This window comes from Gavialis gangeticus, unplaced genomic scaffold (genome assembly GCF_001723915.1).
Source record: "Gavialis gangeticus isolate Ggan-Ray unplaced genomic scaffold, GavGan_comp1, whole genome shotgun sequence".
NCBI classification, from domain to species: Eukaryota; Metazoa; Chordata; order Crocodylia; family Gavialidae; genus Gavialis; species Gavialis gangeticus.
In genome coordinates, this window is record NW_017729011.1 from 26,559,607 (window position 1) to 26,572,393 (window position 12,787).

Below are 12,787 nucleotides of genomic sequence, written 5' to 3' on the forward strand. Positions count from 1 at the left end.
GCTACATTTTTTCTGGATTATCTATTTATTTATTTTCATAGCCATCCAGCAAAAGCTCCTTCTGTCTTTGTACCATACAATTAAAATGAAGTTTACTTATATAAGTATTTAAAATTAACAACAAAAATTACCTTTTGCAGACTTCGAAAAATTGGAGTCGATAGAAATGAATATTAAATTCAGAGCACAGAAGGGAAGACAAAATAAACTATTTATGAGCCCAGTTTGAGAAATTAAAACCTGCTAGAAAATGTAACTATAAAAATCTTTAGGACTGAAAATGTGATTATTTTATGGTTTTTGTAATGAATTATTTCTCATAGAATTACAATAGGAGATTCTTTTAGCTGATCTTGGTTTAAAAGAAATTAGATCTGCTCAGCTGTAATTCGGAGATCTGAGAAACAAACTGCTCTGTAAACTGATTAATCAAAAGGAAAAGCTACCTGCTGTCAGGGACAGAACTACACATTTATTTGGAATTTTGGTTACTAAATATGCTTCTGACTGGACCTTACTATTCATTATTGGTTTAAATCAAATATATTTTTGAGGTATGAAAACTGAAAATTTTCCTCCTCACCAATGCAAGGCTAGAAATAATTTTTTTGTTATTTGAATTATTTGCTTTTTACCTAACATCCCTATGCAAGCAGCATGTTAGATTTACATGGCACGTTACAAAATGCACAGTGCAAACAGGCTCCCCTTCCCAAAATGATATAATTAACCGTGAACTGTGAGAACAGAAGTGGATACAATCAGAGCTGGTCAGAAATGGGAAGCTGGAAAAAACCAGAAGCTTGTTTAAAATGGAATTAGTCACAAGTATCTATCTATGCGTGCATACTTTGCCTAGGCTGTAGCAGTGCAAGTATTCTTACCTGAAGTCTCCGCAGAAACCAAGACCAGGTCAAAAGGATCTCATTTGATACACTGCACAAAGTCTGTATTAAAAAGTATTGCTCTTGAAAAATCAGTTGTTACAGCCTCACACCCAGTTCTGCATTTCTGCTGGATGCTCAAATCAAAATGTGTCATTTAAAACAAATTTAATTGTTTTAAGTATGTCACATTTTGGTTCAATTTGAATCCTTACGATTGCTCTGAATTCAGGAGAATGGACAGAAAGAGGAACACCTCATCTGCATCAGCTTGAATAAAATCTTTCCCCTTTTCTCTTTTTTAAAAGTAGCAACCAAAACATTCTGCGTGATGAGCAGTAATGACGGCAAAACACAAATGAGTTGGAGATGTATTTTAGCTGGTCAGCTAGAACCTTGAATGAAAGCAAATGATTGTTTCTACTAGCAAAGTGTCCCAACCTGATTTTCTTTAAATGTGGTAATAGTAACGACACTGTTCTATATTTTAAATTAAATACAATATTTATAATAGATCTAATTTTGCCATAAGTTTCACTTTCTTCCAGGAGTTAACTGAATTATAACAAGAATCAGTTTCAGGATTTAATGCAAGAAAAGTAACCTAATTTCAAACAACAGTAATTTTCATAAAACGTAAGTAATTCAGTTACCCATTTCAAGAACTTAAAAAGACAAAACCTAAAGTCCTGGCAATGGCAGTAAACCCCACTGTACCCATGCTGTATGGTTCTCAGGATTTGCTTTTAATGTAACTACATGCTGTAACAATGCCTGTGCACCTGAATTCTCCCTGTTATAAAAAACACCCACTGCAATTGAACTGATTAGGCAAACAAGTAATTTGCTTTGCAGGATGTACAGAAAGGGAAACTTTCTGCGTGTGTGGATATAAAATATAGCCAGCTCTACTTCACCAAAAGTGACAAATACTTCTGAAAATGCACAAAACCAGATGATGATAAATCCAAACATACTGCACCTAACTTTAAAGTACCATACAAGAGGGTAACTTAGCAGTGTTTGGGTACATTTATTCTACTGAGTTTTTTTACACTAAACATTGATATATTATGCACACTTAATTTTACAATTTGCATTCATTAGGAAACTAATCTCTTTGCTTTGCATAAAACAGACACCAGTACGAAAGCTTTTTCTAATTTATCTTTAAAAGAGACAATTTTTCTTATATAAAGTAACATTATTGCTGTGTACAATATCTTTATCACATGGTTTTTTCTTTTTCTTTTTAATATTTTGTCACTGCAAACCTGCAACTCTCTGGTTCATGCTGCAGGCTGATCTCATCATTGCAAACATGGTGTTACTGTGATTGAAAATGCTACACAGGAATACAAATTTTCTGTACTGATGCTGTATTCTGCAAGCACTTAATTTTTATGGGAAGTGTTTGCCATCATGCCATGACGAGAGCAGTGAAGGAAAGAGCCGTACAAACTGCAGGGCTCCAAACCCTGAGTAATGAAGAAAGTATCTGCCTGGGTGGAGATGTTCATTCTCACTCGTGGTGTCTGTGTTTTTCTGCCATTTATTTACATTTGACACACTGAATTAATAATCTATGTTTTACTTTCCAGCTGAAATTATTCTTCATCTTTGCAGTCAGAGCTCCCAGGGACTTCAGAGAAAGGTGCAACTCTCAGTGTATTAATAACTACAGCTCATCTCTGCCTATCCACTCTGCACATTTTGGCTACTGCAAACAGGGATAAATGGTAAGTGATGAGAGTAAAGAATAAGAATCTGTCTTTGGATCCACCAGTACATTGCCTCTTTCTTTAGTTACTGTCTGATATTTAAAAAATCCAACCTGGTTTCAGTCAAAGGTAGGTATTAGCACAGTGGTGAGATGTAGCATTGCAGCCCGTTTCCAGCCCTGGCCAGCACTGCTTCAGAAGATGGTGTAAGTAATCCTCTTACGAATAACTATGGAACTTGCCCCTAAGGGAAGTTTATCCGCAACCCTCAGCTATCATTGTTTGACTTGTAGCCTGGAGCAGGAGAGTGCGTCTCAGGTATAAAATACTGTTCATGCTCTTAAATGTTACACGCTGGATGTTCTCTTCATTCACATAATTGTCTAATCTTCCTCTGAATCCTGCTAAGCCCTTGGCTTTAATGGCATCTGGTAGCAATGAGCTCCACAGGTTAATTACGGTTTATGTAAAAAAGGAGCTTCTACTCATTTTAAATTTGATGACTTTAATTTAGTGGAACTCCCCTTTGCCTTGCTGTGGAAAGGCAAAGACCATCTGGCTGACCTCTTTTTCTTCAGGTACCTCTCTCCCATCCCCTCTTTCGTCTCCTCTCTGAGCTAAGCTAGCAGTGGTCTAAATCTCTCGTCCTGCCTCTACTCTTTCTCACTGCCCATCTCCAGAGTCCTGCTCTCACAGCCATATCTTAAAGTTGGGGTGAGCTTTAGAAAAGGTTATTTATACAAAGAGATGGGATGATTTCTCCCTTTCCCGTGCACGCACCAAATTCCCTCCTAAGCCTCATGCAGACAGCAGTTTACAGATGTGATGAGAAGAAACTTGGAAGAATGTTTAACTCGTTCAAAGCCTTGGGCTCTTTTGCTCATGATCTTACCTTACTACTCAGTAGTGATCACTGTATTGCTTTCTTACCAGACACAGCAGACACCTGCCGGGTCAGTGCTCTTCTAGCCCTGCTCCCAGCCCCCTGAGCTCCCAAACTGAGCCAGGGCAGCCACAGCTTTAGACTGAGCCAGTGTTGCCCCATTCCTCACAAAGCTGAGGGTATTTTGCTTGTGATGGTGTGAATTACCTACATCAAAACAGGGACTCTTGGTTTTTTGAACTGCTTGCCCTCTAATCCTGATCTGTACAGATCCTTAATGCCAGAGATGGATGCGGTTTTCAATTTTAGTTCATTAGACTAATTTGTGCTGTTCCTTGTAACTTGTGAGGGTCTTATTCAGAAACGAGGCAGCAGATTTCTTTCTGGCTCATAACAATGATTTTTCCATTCTGGACTCTCCTCTACTGCTGGAAGCAGGGTGCTGCGGAGCAGGGGTGCGAGCCTCTTCAGAAAGGAAGATAAAACCAGCAAACAGAGCCAATGGAACTTGTAAAATAAATCTATTACCCCAATGTTGTGAGACTGCTTACTCTGTGCACTAATAGAAAATATCATCAGAATACTATTGACCATCACCTGAGATTCGATACCAGTAGTATACAGGGCACACGTCCTGAGCCAAACACTTCACTGCACAGAAATCCTTGCTCTGAGTTTTGAAAGAAACACTGCTACACTTTTCCTTACTCAAGAGCCTGTTTGGTAAGTCAGTTCACATACCACACCAACTGTTGGGGAGAATTCTCCCTGCTAGGGAATCTACCAAAGCACTGGGTTTTCTTAGGCGTTGCAGAATATAATACAGTTGTGCTTTTGTGTTGAATATCTTCTCGTCATTTTTGGAAATGAAAAAACGTTTTCATTCTGGAAATGGTTCATTCTTGCATGGGGTAACACAGGCAAATCTGCGTGTTGGCAATGGAAAGATTGTGCTTCTCAGTCAATTTAAAAAAAAACTCTTAAAAGAGGCCAGCATCTCAGTTTTCCAGACATCCAGACTAGCCAGATGAAAATCAATAGCTTTGCCTTGCACTGATCTATAATAACAATAATAACTGATTCCTTGGGCTTCTCTAAATACGACAGATAATGTAAGTAAAACCATTTGAGCATCTAAAGCAATATGCAAGGGCCCAGGATTCCTATTCTTTAGAGAATAATCTTTTTTACAGATAAAAGTGGCTGCAACTAATGGCTGCAAGAGGAATGGGGGGACCGGGAGGAGCATGATGCAGACAGCACCGGACTTACGTGAAGTCAGTGACCAGATGTATTGGGATATTTTACTGACTGACAGTTCCTAGAGAACATCAGCTGGGAATGCATTTTCAGTCCCTTTCCATGCTGGCTAGCATGGTTCATTTTTCTCCTGTTGAGTTTGTTTTCTGACAAGTCATTTAGCATAAGCACAACATCTCTCTCACCAAATTCCACTGGTCGGCATGTTCAAATGTGGCTGTCTAGAAACCAGACATTCAAACCTGTGTTCCAGCTTCAAATCGAAGACTTGCTTTCTGGCAGTCCTGAGCACCTGCCCCCCAATGACCAGCCCTGGAGGAGTGGGGGAAGAGCCTCTGACAGCCCATTGATTTAGCTGGGAATAGCATTAAGTCCCTGACCAGGCTCCCAGGCTCTTTGGTGTTAAATTGGGCCCTTGAGAGAGACTTGGATCCGAGACCATTGCCCAACACGTAACCCAACAGCTGGTGCCCAAAAGCTGGAAAGAACCCAGCACATCCTTGGGAACGCAGGAGACGTAGAATGGGGCTGTGAAAGCCAGGCGTGGGCTCCACGTGTAATTGTGCAGACACTTCAGAAGCCTTTGAAGATTTGGAAGCTCTCCTGTCTCAGCCTTTCTGCAGGTTTTGACATGACACGCATGGCCATTAATTCACCTTTTCTGCAAAAACGCATTTTTCTGCCATATGCAGATGTCCTACATTCAGCACTACTAGCAGGATTGTCATGTGCTACAATATGCATAATTCACATGCAGCCATAACTAATGTTTCTGGCACCTCAGGGTAAAACTTTGATCTTGGCTCTCTTCTTACCCCACTTCATTCTCAGCTCCCTTGTTAGCTGACACATCCTGTATGTTAATTATCTGAGTCGGGGACAAGCATGCTTGAAGCCTGCCCTCTGCACACATGCACATACATCCAGTAGTCCCTTGCCTCTGAACTTTGAAAAAAGACATTGGGGTCCACTTGTCAGCATGAACTATGCAGTCACTCAGTTTATCCACAACACTCTGCCCATTAACTCACACCTGGGGAGATGGAGGGGCTGACACTCAGGTAACAGATCCGCAATGCAAATCAAATGCTAGGCAGCTCACGGCCCCAGCATGCATCAGCTGAGCAGCTTGGAGGCCATTAGGGTGAGGCAGGAGGGGTTACAACTTGTTCTCCAGCTGCCCTCCATGTTTTCAGGTGAACTTGGCAGACTGAACTTGTGCTAGTCTGGTCAAAAGCACCACCACATGCCCCTCTTTGAGCACCTACCCAAAACGCACGGCAGGCCCATTTCCCTCCCTGCCTCAGTGGATGGATTCTGCCACCATGCGATGAACACTTGATTTCACATTACAGAGACGCTGCTTAAAGTGCCATCATGCAGACACCGCTTCGGAAAATCCTGGATTTTGCCACTGAAGAAGCCCTGACAGAAATGGGAAGTGAGGTGAGAGGAATGGCTCTTGGGTTCTGCCTCTCAAGTCCCCCGGGCCAAGCACCCTCTGCTGAGCTGAGCTGAGCCGGTGCAAAATGCTCATTTTGACTGCTTCTGATTAGCTCCATGCATGGGCACTCCTGCTTTGGAACAAGGCCGCTTTGTTCCTGACTGAGCGAGTCCGCACAGGGCATTGCTCACGAATAGCCATTGTACTGCCGGCCAAACACCTACCTTCTCCTGTACCAGTTTTCAAATGCAGACCAGCCCCAAGCTGACAGACCGTATCTGGCCACTGCCCTGCCCGTTCTCTCAGGAATCGCTCCTGAAGGCCACAGCAAGGAACGGCAGTGGGCTCATTAGCACTCTGTACTCCTGCAGCAGTAGCTATGCTGGTGCTGGCCCTGCGACCAGCTTGCTAATTCAAGTGCTGGCTGCTGCTCAGAGCAGAACCAGATGACAGCTCAAAACCCAGATGCTGAAAACTAATGCTGGCAGAGGCAACATGACATGCAGCCTCTGATCTTAACAGCTTACAACAGGCCACAGCAACTGGAGGCAGCACCTGCTCTACCTGCTTTGAGCCCAGGTGCATAGGCAGACAAACCCAAGCATCTCACCTGTTGCCTAGGTACTTGTCTACTGTGCTCCAGCTCATGCCTTAGGGACAGATGCAATAACCACATCACTGGAAGATTACTGCAAAGAACAAGACATGGGCTGTCATATCTTTATTTAGTCACTGAATTTTTAATTTTGTGCACATTTGTTAGTAGCAATTTATTAGTTTTGCTTTCATGGCCCAGATTTCAGATGCTTAGTGAAGACAAGAAGCTACCGTCACTGATGTGAAGCTACAAAGTATACCAAGCAGAGCTCCCAAAGATCCTATGTTTACTGGTCACAAGCTCTACATGTTCTTTACCTGTGAGTCAGCAGGCACACTGTGCCAGTGGCTAAGGCCACAAGCAGATCGAGCTCCTTTGTGCAAGACCCTGTACACGCAGGTAGAAATGTAACTGCTGTGCAGGGCTTACAAAATTAAAATGGATGGAAGATGAATGAGGGGAGAAGTTTGTTCCCCATTACCATGCAGACCTGTCACACCAGGTGCTGCCGAACAGGTTGAGACGTGGCACGGCAGGCAACCAGACAAATCACCTCTTGCTGCAAAATGGTGAGTTTTAGGTGCAGGCACCTGTGAGAACGTCCCATTCTTCATTTTTCCTCCTCTATCCTCTCCTGCATTCTCCTCATTCAGCCCCATTGGCAGTAGCAGCAGGAAGTCCACTGGGTTTCCTCCATGTTAAAACTGTAAAACAAAGCTGCATGGAGGCCAGCATGCACACGAGTCAGTCAAGAGAGAAGCATGGACCCTGTCCTCCGGAGGGCCCACAGAGGCGCCTGGCCACTGGAACGGAAGCTGGCCTGGCAACAGGCAGCATGCAGAGGCAGTCACCATTGCTGAAAGCTCGGGGGTGCTGTTCCTAACTTGCTTCCTCACCCCAACACCCCACCCGCCAGCCAACACGTAGGCCTGCAGGCTGGGTCTGTGGGTGCCAGCCCCGCACTGCAGAGTTACAGGCACTTGTATTCAGATCTCAGACACAAGTCTCCCCCTGTCAGGCCAGGGTGCTGAGAGTGTGCAAGCCCACGTGAGAGGGCAATGCCTTACCTTGGCCTTCATTGAGTCCTCTCACAGTTGGAGGGACCTGGTGTTGATTGGCGGCAGAGGAACCACACCTACCTCTTTGAAGGAAGCCTTGGAGCAAAGTGCAGGATACAGTGAGATGCTCAGAGAAGTGGGGAAGTCGGTCAGAGTTCAGGTCAGTTTGGTCCAAGTAAGCACCTGCTCAGGCTGGGGTGCCAATGGGGGGCACAAGTGGACTGGAACGACAGGCGGGCTGCTGTGGGTCAGAATGGCTCTGATGCATTTTACCACAACAGCACCCACAACATGGGGATCATCGTGTCCACTACTAACAGGCAGCCACCTTGCAAGTGGGTCACGGCGACTCCCCACCAACACACTGCACACTTCACTACATCTGACAAACAGTGGAAACTACTGACACTATAGTAACAAGATCCCTACGATCCCTGCCAGGGCCCAGAAGTGCCAAGATCTGTGAAAATAAGCAGTAACTTTTCAAAACAGCTAATCCAAAAATAGTTACCCACTCCCACAGGACCTGTTCCAGGCTTGGTTCAAGCTTTGAGTGAGTCTGAAGCTATCCTTAATTTTCCCAAGCTGGCACTGGTATAAAATCATATTTTTCAGCTTAAAGTGCAGAACAGGGCATAATGTTAGCATAAACAATATAGTATTTACTAGTGGATACAAGATGATATTCATTTCTGTATAAAGCATGTTCTTAGAGAACACACTAAAGTATTAGTACACCCAAGATGGGCTGTCCTAAAGAAGTAGTGAAGCCAAAAGTGAGAACACCAGCCGTGAGAGTGAGATCCTAGACAGCAAAGCACATCTTCAGGTTCTGCTTCAGCAGAGTGACAGACCAGGACAGCACCAAACCCAGGTGCACAGGACACGCTGCCCCAGAGACAAAACCTGCGCACAAAAAAGTCCCAACTACTGCAGCCCAGTGTCCTTGCACACCCGCAAAGGGGGCCAGCAGCAGGCATTGCAAGGATTCCTCTGCCCAAGGGTCCCGAGTACATTCTTTGGGAGAACCTTCAAATGGTAGCGGAGTGTTAATTTTTAAGGTGCAAAGCCAAGAAGAATAAAGACTGCACATTCAGAGACCATTTTGCACTACTGAAGCTCTGATGTGTGATTTAAAGAGCTCATAAACCTGATGACTGGCTTTAGAATCCATGGAAAGCAATAAAGCAGTTAAAAATCCTCCCGGTTGCAGGCCCTATAGATCTCCTTATCTTAAATTCTTTGGCTAAACCCCTGGAGCAAATCGCAGAGTGCATTGTGGGAGTTTTGTCTTTCAGCCTGGGAGTTCCAGAGACAGTTTCACGGCCCGTCTCTCCGACCCCCCTTCGGCGCGTGGTGTCTCCGCTATAGGGGAGCTTGTCTTGGCCGCAGAGTCTAGACATTCCCAGCTACTATCCCTCCTGACATTCTCATGCCAGTGGTAATTTAAAAATTGTTTGGGATAGGCTGTGCCTCTTAGACACAGGGAGCCAATAATAAGCCTCAGTTCAGTGACCCCTGTCGGAGCATCAAAAAGACAGTAGAGGCTCCCTCAGTTCAACATTGGGTCAGGAATCGTGACCTCTCCCAACCTTCCTTGTAGACTTAAAATTGTTTTGAGAAAGAAAAGAATAAAAAAGATACAACTCCAGGCAATTTTGAAAAGCGCTCCAGCTTCCCCTACTGTATGCATTTATATAAGTAACATGTTTAAACAGATGCAGGGCTGGCAGGCCTAGAAAATTAGGATTTGGATACTTTGTATATTTTTTTAATGGAATGCACATTGCTTGTATTTACACAAAAAACTTTCAAGCAAAAAGAGGAAGTGTAAGAAAACATTGGTTCCACTACATTTACAGTAAGGCAGAGCAGAGACAGGCAGGTACTGGAGTAAATAACGGAGATGTAGCTAAATTACAAAGAAGCTGAAGCCAATTTTCAGTTGGCTTACAAAGTGCATTGTTCCATATATTAGCTGCATATACAAGTTGAAAAATTAACACCTAGATTACTGGACAAATTACCTTGTACAAGCAAGCTGCATGCAATCGTAATTCGCTTGCATTTCAAAGGCTTCCTTTGTGTACACAGTACTTGCAATCACAACCCATAAAACAAAATATACTAGTACTTTATTTGTGGTTTTGGTTTTGGAATTGCATAATGGTGACTAACGTTTTCTCAAAACCCATTTTATAGTGTTTACTTACAGGATTTTCATGCACTGTACCTGGAAAGTATGATTAGCACCCAAATGAAATGTAATTTGTGTGTTTCCAAAAGGTTCCACAGACTCAGGAAGGGGTTTACCAGTTTATGGAAAGGGTGCCGAGTGTTTCTCTTCCCTGGATTTTTATATGGGCTGGTACAGGCCCGAGATGCATGAGTTGGAGAAGCAAAGGAAAGAGCAGAGAAGAGGGAACTCTCACGGGAAGCAGAGAAACACAGAGCAGGCAGCTCTCGGACTCTCACAGAGGATCTTGGCTTAGCCGGAACAGAGGACCAGCCCCACGCGCAGAGCAGTGTCACCAATGCCCAGGGCTCACGCATTACACAGGGGCCCTCGGGCCCTCCCTGGATCTTCCCCATAAGAGATGGCAAGCTCCCCACTCGCTGCACAGAGAGACAGTGGTGGCAGCAGCAAGCAGACTCGCACAGAGTCCTCTGGTGTAGGCAGCCCCCTGCCCTCCCTGCCCCCAGCTGTGGGTCTTGGGTTAAATGCTCCAAGGGAAGCCATGAGGAAGTCAGGACTACTGTTTCAGGCCGTCTGCAGACTCAGGCAGATGTCGCAGGCCAGGGTCTCAAGCTTACGTGCACTTCCCCAAAAGCCAGGAATTTACTCTCAGTTTTTACATGAAGGTTTAGACCATGAGGCGGTCACGTGACTCCAGGAGCTGGGACACGAGCCATGAGCCTGTAGTGCTTTCATTCAGCGCTGGCAATGCCACAAACAGTCTGAGGTACTCTTTGCTGTACGTATTTATCTGAAGTAAAGACTGCCGGCACGCTCCTTAGCGTGCACACCTGCAGGCGCAGAGCTTAGCTCAAGTACAATCACTAAGAGCCAAGTGCTAGAGTCTTTATCACCGGCTTCCCATTTTCCAGGAGTCAGGGCACAGGAGGTACATTTGCTCGTTCATGTTTCAGACCCCTCCAAGTGCAGCCCTGCAGGTGGCCCCAGATAACGCATTAATCTGCAGTTTGATAACCTCCATTTCTCTCAGCGTTCCAGCTGTCAGATGTCCTTGGGACACTGCACCAGGCCCTGTTCAGATCTTCACGATCCAGGGCCCAGCCTAGCTCAGCTCACTGGCATCTCTTTGTGATCAGTCCATGGCAATTTAAAACAATGACCATATTTTTTCTTGCATGCTGCTCGAGGTAGCAGAGCACTGGCCTGCTCTTTGATGCCTGGGTCTGTGTTCACTAGGGTGTGCAGTGTCAGTAAACCGATCCAACCACTGCTCTTTATGGAGAATGAATGACACAAAAGGCTTTGGTTCCCATGGATGCCTTGGAGCTGCAAATTATTAAAGATTACCTGAAATTACTGTTCTCCAAGCACTCAGTTATGAAGTCTTGCTGCCTGATTGAGAGAACCATTGGACCTTTCATCCTCTTGAGATCTGCAGATGCTGCCATGCTTGAATAAGGGTGGAAGGATAAAATACTAGAATTGTACACGGTAAAGCGATCGCTGAGTCATGGCAAGGAGCTTGTCACTGAGCTGGATCATCAAGCACAACTTTGTGGCGTGGAAGCCCTTCACCAGAAAAAGAATGAGAATTTCACAAGCACTTGGTGCCAGACAGAAACCACAAGCAAAAGGCAAAAGCAGGCCTACCCCACGGTCTCCAAAAGGGAGGCCTGCAGCGCCAGCACTGCTCTGTGCTGAGCAGGGAGGCAGGGGGCTGGGAACAAGAAAAGCTGAAGTCTGCAGAAGACAAAAAATGCGACTCACTGTAATATAACCAAGCAATCCTGGCTGTGCCGGGGCTCCTACTGAGAGGCACATTCCTCCACAGGTCTTGTTAACCCCCTTGTCTAACCCATCTCTGAGGGGCTCCACAACGTTTCTCCAGGCTCACACCTTTTGTGCTCTGTTTAAAGGTTTCCCTCCATGGAGGCTTCAGATGTGATTGAAATAAAAACCCAGCTGTTCAGGCAAAAATGCAGTAATAGTAATAACAACAACAATAATCATGGCTCTAGTAACCACAGCACTACAATTGCTAATAATTACTTGCAGCAATTTTAATATAGCATTAATAGTGTAAATAATTAAATCTGCACAGGAGAATCCATCAGGATGCCCAGGCAACCAAAAGGAAAATCACTTCTAAAAGTTAACATCAAATTGATTAATTTTTGAGGCCTGAATTTCAGCTTCCCATGGGGGCTGAAAGAGGAGAGAGAGAGGTTAGACCCAACTGGATGCTATTGTGTTTCTATGGCAACACGGTGTTTCAAGCAGCCTTTGCCATTACCTAATGATTGGTAAAATCACTGGACAGAGTGTAAAGTGGCCAAGAGAAGCAGCAGCCAATAAATGCAGAAAATCCTTAAATCACAGAAACACAGAAATAAGAGATGGAAACAACCTGTTAGATCATCTCACGCATCCCCTGGGGCCCTGTGCAGGATTATTAACAGTCTCAGGAACCTTGAAAAATCCTAAAAATTCCATCCAAGACACTTGTAAAAACTTATTGAAGGGGAGAGCAATTTCTCAGGAAGTTATAAAGAACCTTCCTAATCCCCTTTCTGCAAGTCTGAGTGCACTGTACGGCATATGCATATGCATCGTGTTTTCCATCGGCAGGGAAACGGCTAAATGGAACGTGTTTTAGGATATTACCCTACATAGAATCAGTCACACAACAGGACATTCATCAACACTGACCCCCCACCCCAAATCTTAACTCTGTTTCCAGTT